Here is a 13,598-nt window from a genome sequence, read left to right as displayed (position 1 = left end):
GGAATGTGGCCCAGTGGTTAAGCACCACTGAGTTCAATCCCTGGTACAAAAAAAAAGTTGATAATGCTGTTATTTGAATCATTTTGTATTTAATAATGAAATATTACCTAATCAATTATAGGTTTTGAAAAGCTAAATGTAGTAGGTTTAAGTAGAATTCAATTAATTCTTCTAAAACTTCTGACTATCAAAATATCAGTTCTTCATTGAAAAATATAAATGGATCCCTACTACTAAGAACAAAGTTAACATTGATCACATAGAAAATGGTTGAAATCTATGGGGAATTTCATAGATTTAGTTAAGCTGTATTTCTTGTAACATGTCATCCATTTGATAAAAAAATTTTTTTACAGAAATTCACTACAAAAATAATTCTAAAATGCTTATTATAATGCCAAGTTGGTTATTAAAATATTAGGTCACTTAAGTAACCTTCATAAAGGTTCACCAAATTTCAGGAGAAAAGAACACTAAAGTGAGCATTAAAATGTGGATAGCAATTAAACTGCTATCAGAGTTGTAATTCTTCAGCTTTAATTGTTCAAATCATCTAGGGAAAGTCTATTAAAAAGATGACATTCTAGAGTTTGATTCTCGAGATTCTGAATCAATACCTATGATAAAATCTAGAATTTGTATTTTAAAATGATGTCTCATGATTATGGGACAAATGGACCCAATGGACCCACTATGATCTGAGACACATTTATTTGTTAGACAAATTGATAGAGAACTATGAAATTCTCAATTCAGCAGGAGGTACTTCTGTGCAGGAGTGTTAGTCTGGCACTTAATCCTGTTAAAAACAAGACAATATTTAACTGAATCTGAGACTAACATTGGACTAAAGACTTGAGTGAGAGAAATTTTAAGTTTCTGATCACTCTAGGAATCTTGCTTACTGCCAATCCTAGTATCAAAGTTTCCTTCACTCTAGTTCTATAGAGATAATCAAACTCTCAAACTCATGGAAAGGTTAATTACAAAGCCTCTAAGAAAAAATATTGTTACAATCTGTGATGAACTGTGTTAGAGATCAGTTTTTTTATTATTATTTTTTATTTAGCTTTTAATATTTTGCAGACTTCATTTTGATTCATCGTGCACAAATGGGGTATATCGTTTTGTTTCTATGATTGTACACAATGTAGATTCATACCATTTGTGTAATCATACATGTACATAGGGCAATGATGCCTGTCTCATCCCACCATTTTTCATACCCCCCTCCCTCTCATTTCCTTCTACATATTCTAAAGTTCTCCCATTCTTCTCTCACTCCCCACCCTCCACCCCTATTGTATATAATTTTCCACTTATCAGGGAAAACATTTGGCCTTTGGGTTTTTGGGCTTGACTGATTTCACTTAGCATGATATTCTCCAATTCCATCCATTTTTATGCACACAATTGAAAAATAATCATTTTATTTTTAAGACATGAAAAACGAGAGCTAACAAATATTCCAAGATAAAGGGATCCCTTGACCCAGCCTGATGGAAGGGGTACAGCTTGGCTGGAGGACCATTTTCCATTTTTAGTCTGTCATTGCAAGCTTTAGATTACTATGGCTATTAAAAGATGTAATTTTCGCAGTAGCACTCTCAGGGAATGGTATTGTGTTCTATCAAGAGAACTAGTAGAATTTGTTCTAGGTACAGCAAAATTGTGATTTCTGAATGGGGAACAGAAAATGATGAATATAATATAAAAGATACATGAGAGACGAAATACTAGATTGCTGTGCCATAGAGAGGTGCAGATTTAGACATAGAACAATAAAGTTATGTATTAACCCATTGCACCGTACTTAACTATCAACTCTCTTGTGTTTGCATAATATTTGGCATTGCTCAGATATACTTCAACTTACAATGGAGTCACATTCCAAAAAACTCTTCATAAGTTGAAAATGTTATTAAGAAAAAATGTATTCAACACACTTAACCCATGTAATGTCAGAGCTCAGCAACACAGAGTACTGCAAAGTATTTATTATTTACCCACAATTGTGCAAGGAGCTTTGACTCACTGTTACTGCCCAGCATCATGACAGTGTTTCAACATTCAAGCAACATAGCCCCGGAAAAAATCAAAGTTCTAAATTTGAAATGCAGTTTTGACTGAATGTATATCATTGAAAATTTTTCTAAGTTGAACCATTGAGCCAGTGACATGTCCTCAACATGATCATTGTGTAGGCAGTGATGCCTATATCCTAAGGGGATGCGTACACTATAAAAAGCAAGGAGAATGGGCTTGTAAGCACTCAACTAAACATTTATTGAATTATTAAATCAATAAATAAAATTATCTGACACATTTGTACTATCTCTTGCTTGCAAAAATATAAAATGCTACTGCCACACAAGAGGAATGATTTGACAAATGTTTTAGTGTCTACAGTCTTTATATTCCATGCATTCTCTACAACATACTGAGATTTAGAGTTCAATCATTTGAAAGGTGTTTGTAACATCACTGATCTTAGGAAAGTCTTTAATAAGCATATTTAGATTCGACTTCTTTCTTTTGTAGACAAAAGAGTGCATAGAATCATTTCCAAGAGCAATTACTGTACTAATGTTGTTTTACCGTTCTTTTTTAATGATTACAGATGATTCATGTCCTAGACTTGCTAGGCTTTGGCTTCCTTCAGGAAATTGATTGACAAGACCTAACTGACCTTTGCCCCATGTCACCTTTGTATGATAGAAATTGGCCATTATTGAGTAATGTCACAGAGTCACAGATGAAGATTCATTTGTTACTACTCTATGCACCTTAATAAAACAAAACAAAACAAAAAACTCTTGATACTGGAGATGAGGTAACACCCTACTCTGTATCTTGTCTAGGGCTGTCAACATAAGGTTATAGAGTATTTGCTCTGTGCAAAAGTGCTTGACCAAGGAGAAAAATGCCAACACCTTTTGCTCACCAATTCATGCACCCTGATTCAAAGTCTTTTATAAAAGAGGGGAGCCTTTCTCTAACTTGAACAAAGGTAACACTGATTTCGTTTATTCTCACTTAAGTGATGGACCCTACTGAAGTGACTAATAAACCATAATGGCCATATTCTCTACATTAAGTGGAAATTTTGAGAGATGTAGTCCAACTTTAGTCCTCTTGATTACACTCTCACTTGGTAGTTGATTCTGTTGCTGAGAAGAATCCCTAGGCAGTTTCAGCAGAAAAATTAATGCTCTATCAATATCATTCTTTTAGCTACAGATGTCTTCCTAGTTGATTGAATTTTGCATGCCTTAATATGACTTTTTTGCATTTGTTTTTGTATACATGTGGATTTTCAATATGGGCATATGCATATGTTTTATAAAAGTGTAATAAAGATTTCTAATAGGAACTGACACTGGGTTATAGAGGATAGTGTTGAGGTGGAGTCAGGCCTATTTTCTTATTCCACCATGTTAACCACATAATTTCATCACTATGTAAGTTTGAACCATCCAGGTTACAGGTATTTCTATAGTTCATCCTTCTGATTTTGAAAAAGAACTATTTTTTGTTTAACAACTTGCTTGCAAGATGAAGTGGCATGGACTTATATACCATGACCTGCTCATAAAAAGCTTTCAATCCAGTCAAAGTAAATAAAATCATATAGAAATAAAAAGTAACTGTAAAATCCATCAATTGTGTCACAGTTCAACCTCAAGTTTTATAGAAAATGAAACTTGGCCAAGAGTGGTCACTTAACTTATTTGAGATCACACACTGATGTTAGCAACAGAGAAAATTAATTTTAGCTGCGCTGGACTTCCTCTCAGGGCTTGTTCCAAGTCGATCTCCTGAAGGGGATGAGAGTATGACCTCTGGATTCCAGATGCTCAGGTCTCAGTCTTGGCTACAGCAAGTAATGTTGTGTTACACAGGGCAATTAAACTGACTTCTCTGTCTTTGCTTTATCTTCTATAAACTGGCCAAAATAGCAATATCTATGGACTTCCTTTTTATATAGATTCAGTAAGTTAATATTTCTAAAACGCTTAGACCAAAGTCAGTCATATAATAATAAAAACTGCACTTTGCTTTCTTCATTCCTTCCTCTTTTCCCTCCCTCCCTTCTTCCCTCCCTTTCTTCCTTCCTTCCTTCTTTCCTTCCTTCATACCTTCCTCTCTTCCTCCCTTCCTTCCATTCTTTCCTTCTTTATTCCGCACTGGGCATTAAACCTAGTGGTATTTTGCCCCTGAACTACTGCCGTTTTTGTTTTATTTATTTTGAAATGGAGGTCCCACTAAGTTGCCCAGGCTGGCCTTGAACACATGATTCTCCTGCCTCAGCCTCCTAAGGATAAAAGCACTTTTGATGATGACAACGGTGATGAGTGTGATAATGATTTTTAATGGCTTTGAAATGAGCCATATTTTACTGTTGCATATTCTAAAATTTCCATACACCTGTTAGTTGAATACTTTAAAATAAATCAACAGGAGCCACACGTATATGAGCATGTTAATTTGATAAATATCAAGTTAATAAAACTGTCCTCTTTTTTTTTTTTTTTGTATTGGGGATTTAACCCAGGGGGCTACTCTGCCAATAAGCTACATCACTCGAACCTTTCTATATTTTTTTTATTTTGGGACAAGGTTTCATTAATTTGCTAAGGCTGGCCTTAAACTTGCATCCCTCTCCCTCAGCCCACTGAGAAGCTGGGATTACAGGCATGTGCCATCTGTGGCTGGCTTCAAACAGTACATTTTAATATATTAGTCTTAAAATTATCAACCAAAATATTTTTAATGGTATCCATCTGTACTCTGAAACTAAAATGAGTCCTTGAGATTTATGGAACCCCTTAAAGCTCCTCCCTATATGTGGCAGAGAGAACGACCTTGCCAAAGAAATTAATACTTAACAAAATACTACTGGATTTTTCTTCAGGGCTTGATTTCATTTAAAATAAGATAAAATATTATGGAATGGTAAGAATTATAATAATGAAGCACTACAATAAAGTTTTACCTGATCAATAATTTCTAATTAGTAATTCTGGGGGTAATATGCTTTCTTATATTCTTTGCTACAGTTTGACAATTTTTAATGGTAATAATGGCTTAAATTATAAAGGAAAATAACATCACAAATGCTGTTTAATTAGCATATTTGATCAAATTTAACTACCTTTGGTTGTTCTGAGCTCTGATTTTGTACAGTTATTACACCATAATTTATCAACATAAGATTTTGCTCAAAAAGCAAGCAAACAAAAAAACAATTATTATCATTTTACTTGATAACTGCTTTAAAATTCCAGAAATATTGGGAGAAATAACAGAAAAGTGAGTGATCATACTGTGCCAAAGGTAAGTTAATTCTATTTTAGCAACTTTTCATGTTAAATTTTATGCATCTATAGATTTATATTCTTTCTACATTTTGGAGATATTTGGATGTACTTTTTGTTCTCTCAGAGTTTCCTCAATGTAATTTTATTTTTGTCAATATCATTTCCTCTGGGATATTGTCATCTTTTCTCATTACAGCAAAACTTTCCATTGCTAATACACTCTCCATTATAAGATCTTCCAGCTTCATCTGGAAGCATCTAGAGTATCTCAAGTGGTGTCAGTGTCAACATTTCTTCATCAAGGAATTTTACTATAGTAAAAATGCTGAAAATCAAACATAAATTGAGTTATAACTCAATTTATGTTTGATTTTCAGCATTACTTTTTATTTCTTTGTTCTAGTTTAATCTCTCCATTATTTTGATAATTATTGTAAAATGTCATTTGGGTTTATTACTGCAGTCAAGGAAGTAGTACCAATACACACTTTGCTGTCTGCACAAACTAACACATGTGCAGTGACCAATCACTGATGGAATTTGAAAGAAGCAACATCATTGGTCACTGATCATGTGGCACAAATTGACTACTTTACATAGTAATTTGTGGGCTGAAGCAATGAAGTTTATCTTTTTATTTTAACTGCAATTAGTTACAGTTGATGTACTGAAACAAGCTCTGCTATTGGGGAATTGCCATTATTTAATTAAACTCAGTACTTAAAATTTGTGCATATTAAGGCTATGCTAAGTGAGGATAACCTGTCTTATAGCATTTTCAGCTTCTAGATCCTTCACATATTGGTTAAATTTACAACAAAGTTTTTATAGATTACATACTCCATTGTAAATGATACTGTTTAAGCAAAAGATTATTGTAAGTATATGGAAAAAAAAATTTTATTGACCTTATATCTTCAATTACTAGTTTTAGTAGCTTGTTTACTATCTCTCCTCATTTTCTCTCTTTCTCTCTCTCTCTCTGACAAATTCTTTGGAATTTTTCTACTTGTGAAATTACCTTTTCTAAAAACAAAGATTTTTTAATTTGAATTTTTCCAATATGTAGCTTTTTATTTCTTTTTATTGCCTTATTGCATTAGTTGAGATTTCCAGTACAAATCTGAATAAACATCCTTGTCTTGTTTTCAATATTAGAAGAAATTTGCCATTAAGGATGGTATTTGTTATTGAATAAATAGCTATAGGATTTTCGTAGATGCTCAATGTCAAGTTAAATGCCTCTTAAATTCTCTGTACATTTTGAATCATCAATGGATATGGAGTTTTTAGAAATCCTTTTTTTTGTGTCTACTAAGATGATCATGTGGGCTTTTTAGTTTTTTTTTTCTTTTTTATTGGTACACTATAATTATATTTAATAATGAAATTCATTTGGATATATTCATACATGTACAATGCATAATTTGCTCTATTTCATCACCCCAAGTTTTCTTATGCTATATTTCTTTTTAGCCTGAAAATATTCCTTCAGTATTTCAGAGTAAGTTTGCTTATGAGTAATTCCCTTAGTTTTTTGTCATATGATGTATTTATTTTGCCTTCCTTCTTAAAGGATATTTTCATTAGACATAGAACTTTGGGTATATAATTTTTTGTTTGTTTTGTTTTATTTTTAAATATCAAAACCTGAAAAGTCTTGCTCCACTGTGTCTGGCCCTCATGGTATTTGATAAGAAATCTGCAGTCCTTTAAATTACTGTGCCTCTTCATTATATAAGGTGCTTGATCACATGTCTAAACATGGTTTTCTTTGATCTTATACTAGGATTTACTGACTTTGTTGATGCAATGTATCTTTCTTTCAACAAATTTGGAAAATTTGGATCATTTTCCCAGCATCCCCTCTGAAACAATGTTAGAGTCTCCTTTTAGGAATCAAATAACTACATTTAGACCTTGCCTTGTTTTGTTCTCTCTATTCTTCAGAATGGATAACTTCGATGGATCTTTCTTCAAGTTTGTTGTCTTCTTCTCTGTAACCTCCCTTCTGTCTGAACCCAGCCATTTGTTTTTTTATTCACATTTTGTATTTTTGAATTTGAAATTTTCCATTTGATCACCTACTATTGGCTTGGTTTTTGTGCTAAGAACTTGTCTCTCAACTTATGTTCATTTATTTAGACTTTGTCATATCAAACATAGTCCTGTTCACTGCTGAATCTTTGTGTGATGAACCAACATTTTGGTAATCTGGAGTTTTACCTGATGACTTTTTCCTCTTTATAAATTGCTATGTTTTCTTGCTTTCTTGTATGATGAGTACTTTGGATTTTAACAAGGACCTTTTGACTATTATGTTGTTTAGAATGGTCTTTGTTTTAAAACCAACCAAAACAGTGGGTTTCAGACTTCAACTTTACTCTCATCTTTTTTTGGATAGAGATTTCAAACGTAGTTAACCAATTGGACCCTTCGTTATGCTGCTTTGGTCTGACCTACATATGTGATGTTCAGAGAGTATCTTAGACTTCAGGAAACAATAGTTCAGTTCTTAAAGTCATTTCTTTTATGCTTTGGGTCTTTTCTGTGCACGCTGAGATAACTGTTGAGTCCAAGATTTGTGACCATGTACATGAAGTATTATTGGAACATTTTTTTACAGTCATCATCTCTCTGGAGTTTCCTCTTTACTCTCAAGGTTTCAACAGTAATTTCTCCCAGTTTCTCTGGTCTGCAAGATGGGGTTTATTTTGAACATTTAAGTGTCTCTGCTATTGCTACTGTGATCTAGTGCCCGTTTTTGTTGTTGTTGTTGTTTTTAAGTTAAAGCTACAAAAGGCAAAGAAAAAAAAATCATACAATAACCTGGAATTCAGAGAATTCTCCATTTAGCAGAAACATAAACTCCACATAGAAGAGGTCCTATGGACAGAAAGACAAGGGTTTTCAGAATGTTTAGGCATCAGTATCATCATTTTTACTGAAACTCATGACTGAACCAACCCTCAGAAATAGTTACCAAAAACAAAAAGAGAAAAAAAAAATGAAAATTTTACCCCTTAATAGATTATGTGTACATCAGCTTTACATTACTTAAAAAAATACCTGAGATAAATCAAATTTTATGGAAAAGAGTTTTATTTTGACTCAGGGTTTCAGACATTTCAGTCTATAGTTGTTTGTTCCCATTGCCCTGGGGTCTATGATGAAGCAGTACAAAAGCTGCTCACTTCACAGCAGCCAGGAAACAAAAGAGTGTAAGACAGAAGGTTTAGGTTCCCAATATCCCTTTCAAGGGAACACCTCCAATGACCTAACTTCCTTCCACTAGGCTCCACCTCCTGCAGACTTCGCCACTTCCCACTAGTGCCAGAGGCTGGAGAACAACCCTTCAACACATAGACCTCTGGGGTATGTTCAAGAAAAAAAACAAAAAACTACAGAAGTTTGCTTCTGACATTTTGACTTTCAAAAAATTCATCTGCTGTTAACTATTTTTAAGAGACTTCAGGTAGTTGCTTTATATTTTTATCTAGAGTTTATACAGGAGTGATGGACTGAGGTGTGCTAACTCCATCATATTGGGAACCAAGAAGAGGAAGATTATTATATCTGGAGATAACTGTTTTTAATAAATTAATGATAATTCTGAATAAAAGTGCATGAAATAAAATAATAATAATAATAATAATAATAATAGAAATAAAAGCACATTGGAGAGTTTAGTATGTACCATGTACATTTTATTTGACATTTTATTTTTATCATAATTTATAAAGAAATATTTTAGATTGTGCCAACTTCACAGAAGAATCTGAGAGAGAACTAATGTACTGAAGGATACATTCAGAGGTCTTGATAGAGATGTGATTGAGACACACGTCCATAACCTCCAAAATCTGTTTGGACTCCAAGATCTCTGGATACCTTCATGTTCTACTCTTTGAACTGTTCTGAAGCAATGTAAAAGAAACACTATGAATTAAGGAAGAGATGTATTTTAATTTTGACTGTTCATCTTAGATAAATTGCTCAGTTTCTGAGTTTTATGGCTCTATAAAGTAGACATGAATTTGTTAGCTTTTTAATGAAAAACCAGAGATTATATGCTGTAAAGCACCTGTCTCAATTCATGAAAAATAATTTGCATAAACATACATAGAAAAATGAAATGGAACTGAAGACACAGAGACAGACTCACACATATGAAACCAACCTTGACAAAGTTGCCAAAAACATACACTAGAGAAAAGACAGCCACAAATAATGCTGGAAAACTGTATATCTACATGTGGAAAAATGAAACTAGATCTTTTTCATCCTGCATAAGTCTACTCAAAATGGATCAAAGACCTAGAAATAAGACCTGAAACTGAACTGTACAATAAAAAAAAAAAAAAATAGGGTCAACAGTCCAACATACAGGGTTGGCACAGAAGTGACTTTCTCAATAGGCTAGCCATACTCAGGAAATAATACCAAGAATCAACAAATTGATTGCATCAAATTTCAAAAGCTATGCCCAGCAAAGGAACACAATTAACAGTGTGAATAAAGACCCTACAGTATGGGAGAAAATCCTTGCCAACTACTCTTCTGACAGAAGATTAATATACAGAATATATAAAGAACTCAAAAATATTAATACCAAAAATTAAAAATAATGACCTATTCAATAAGTGGACATATGGATTCAGCAAACACTTCTCAAAAGAAGTAACTATGTACAAGAATTACATGAAAATGTTCAAAATCTTCAGCCATCAGGAAAATGCACATTAAAACTATACTGAGAGTTCATCTGACTTAGTTACAATGGCAATCCTCAATGATAGAAATAGCAGTAAGTGTTGGTGAGGATGTAGTGAAAAGGAATTCTTACACATCAAGATGGGAATGTAAATTAGTACAGATAATATGGAAATAAGTATAAAACTTCTTCAAAAGACTAAAAATGGAGGTACCATGTAAACAAGCTATACCACTCTCAGCATTTATCCAAAAGAATTAAAAGCAGCAAACTTTACAGATACATGCATTCTCAGATTTATTGCAGCACAATGAATGCACAATAGCCAAGTCATGGAACTAGCCTAGGTATCTACCAACAGATGAGTGGGTAAAGAAAATACATTATATATACAAAAAAAAAAAAAGTTTTATATTTGGCCATAAATAAGAATGAAATTATGGCATTTGCAAGAAAATGGATGAAACCGGAGTGCATTGAGTTGAGCGAAATGAACCAGGCAGGAAGACAAGTGTCCTGTGCTTTCTTTCCTCTGGGGAAGCTAGAAAGAAAAAGATTTAAAAAAAAAAAGGATATCACAAAAATAGAAGCAAGACTATTAGGGTAGAGGAAACTGATGGGAAGAGGAGGAGAGGGCAAAGGGAGGTACTGGGCAGTGAAATCAATCAAATTATGCATGGGAGTGTACTAATAACACAATGAAACCCACTAAACTGTATAATTAATATGTACCAATAATTTTTTTTTCAGAAAATGTGACGATAACGTACAGTTCATAAAGATTGTTAAGATGTAACTATTGTTGCTGAAGCTATATTAATAAATTTTTAAAAATACGTTCTTGAGTCAATATTTAGTCTGAGAAAAGATAAAAATAGGCATCAAAAATGATGATCAACTCCTGGTCCTACATGGAAATTTAAAAGCAGAAACAATGTTTTTGTTTGTTTTGTTTTGTTTTTTTAAAATATAACTGAAGATGTACACTTGAGTTAGCCTTATCAAGTAAGTAAAGCTGAAGGTTATAAAGAAAGGATTCTTGTGGGGAGTGCCTAATAATAATGAACACAAAGGACTCTAGAGTCACATGTTTGTCCTGAATCAATTTGAGCCTGATGTTACAGACCTACAAATCTTCCTAACCTCCTACATAGATAAACTTGATCTCTTTTTCACTGATATAAATACAATTATGAGTTACTGTTTTCATAGACTGAAATATTAATTGTTTTTATGTTAACCATTTATAAAAAGTAATGCCTTTGCTGTATTGTTTATTGTTTTAGTAGCAAAATCCCTGTCCTATTTATGCCTTTTTCAGTTACTGGCCAACTGCCACCATGGATTTCTAGACTGCCCTGATGCTGAATACCCTTAACTGTCCATGTCCCATAGAGAACAAGGACTTCAGGTCACTCTCCCCACAACTTCACCTTCTTTCTGCAGGAAGTAGCTTGAAGATGTTGCCACCCATTTTTTCATAGAAATAGAATGTAGAAATTGACAGTCAGGAATGTAAGAGTGGTCATTTTGTGTTTTGAATATAGCGCTGGATGCTTTACCATTGGGACTTATTTTGAAAAGGACATGTTTCTTTCTCTTTCTCTCTCCCTTCTACTCCCTAATCTCTCCCCCTCCCTAATCTCAGGGGAAACAGGATTACCTTTATCCCCCATTCTAAACAGAGTTATCTGTCCTTCAGCACACACTCATGACAGAAAGGAACTAATACGGACTTTGGGGAAAGTACCAGAGAATCACAGAAATGACTGTCTCTCAAATTACCAAGTGAATTACAACTCAGTTCGACTCTGACAGAGAACATAAAAAATGTAGCCTTTGAAGCACCACTTTAAAAGCCTCCTGTTCCTGCTTATGGGCAGAATCATAGTCTGAGACAGGAGTCAGACTCCTGTGTTTCTCTTCTACAAGCAAAGTAATAAAAATTCTTTTTCCTTTTTCTAAAAAAAAAGATCATTTTATTTTAATGATCATATGTAACTAAGAAAGAGTCTATACCATCTTTTCATTAATTTTGGTGTAAAATTTGATTTAGAAATGATGTTTCAGAAACTGACAAGGAAATAAAATACAAGATAAGAATTGTGATTTGGGCTTTTCTACTAAGTAATACAACCATTCACATTTTGTTAGTATTCCCAACACTTCTCCCACAGGAATTTCTGTTTGCTATAAATGGAAATGCCTATTTAGAAATCTGTTGAATTTAAAATTTCATCAATATGAGGGGCCAATTCTAAAAACAAATTCTTGTCACCAGAAGTTGAACCATTAGATGAAAAGGATGGTACAATTTTCGGAAGTGAGATTACATTCTTATTAGTCAGTTGCACTCAGAGTAAATAAGAAAGTGGATGTAGAAGTGGGAAATGATTATAAACCCATTTGTATTAAGCAGGTAGAATCACATTAGAGTTACTTACGAATTAAATTAAAAGTACATTGTGATCACTGAGAGTGTCTAATGGATGCACTAAATGAATAACCAGAGAAAAAATAATAAAAGTGAAAGGAAGGAAGCATTCTAGCTAAATTCAAAGTCAGAGATAAGGCTTTAGACGGAGCTGAGCTAGGGCTCAGCTGCAGGGGAATTGCATTCTGACCTTTACAAGACATGGAAAGGTCAAGGATTCTGGAAGCCAGACCAGTCTCCTGTGGCAGAAACTTCTTGAGCCTTGCCTAGAATTTCCCTTAGTCATTTTAATAATAATGCTTACATTGAGAAGTAAATATATTGGTCAGTAAAACTATCACTCTCAATGAGTACAGTTACATTTTTAAAGATTTCTTTGCTAACTGGTACAACCCAATTTTTTTTCTTCAAAAGGACTTTTCTTTTTTAATTTTGAGAAATATAATTCTACTAAAATGTAATAAGAAAAAGACAGCAAAGGATAGAAACTAACCAGTGTGTTAAAAAAATTACTAGTATGTAGAAAACAGTATGTAGTAACCCGAATCAGAATGGAAATTAATGTGCTTATTTAATTTTCTTTCAACTTTTATTGAGTACCTACAATATGTCAGCAGGTGAACTAGGTACTAGGAAGATAATGATGAGCAAGGGAGATAGGGACCCAGCCCTGATAAAGAGCAGAATTCAATGAGGCAGACAGAAATGTAATACTTAAAGACATATAATATTTTAACTTTATTAGAAAAGTTAGAATGTTTTATAAAAGCATTAAGTGTGAAACTACCTAATCTGGTGAAACCAAGTGTCGAAACCTAAACAGTTTTCTATTAGGTTAAACCAAAAAAGGCAATTTGGGGAAAATAAAATATGTGGGAAGACAATTTGGAAAAAAAAAAGTTTTTTAAGAGTTTGAACAGAATTCTCCCAGTTTCAACTCCCTGTCTGCTATAACTTCCATGTTGTTTGTGACCAGAAGTCCATATGCTGAAGTCTTGGACTGCAGAGTGGTGCTATTGGGAGATAAAGAATCTTTGGGAGGTGAAGCTTAGTGAGAGATCCAAAGGTCACTGACCCTTAAAGAGGATTGTGGGCTCCTGGTCTATTCTCCCTCCTCACTCTCTTTGTT

The sequence above is a fragment of the Sciurus carolinensis genome, chromosome 5 (genome assembly GCF_902686445.1).
Source record: "Sciurus carolinensis chromosome 5, mSciCar1.2, whole genome shotgun sequence".
In the NCBI taxonomy this organism is placed as follows: domain Eukaryota; kingdom Metazoa; phylum Chordata; class Mammalia; order Rodentia; family Sciuridae; genus Sciurus; species Sciurus carolinensis.
Note: the sequence above shows the minus strand (reverse complement) of the source record.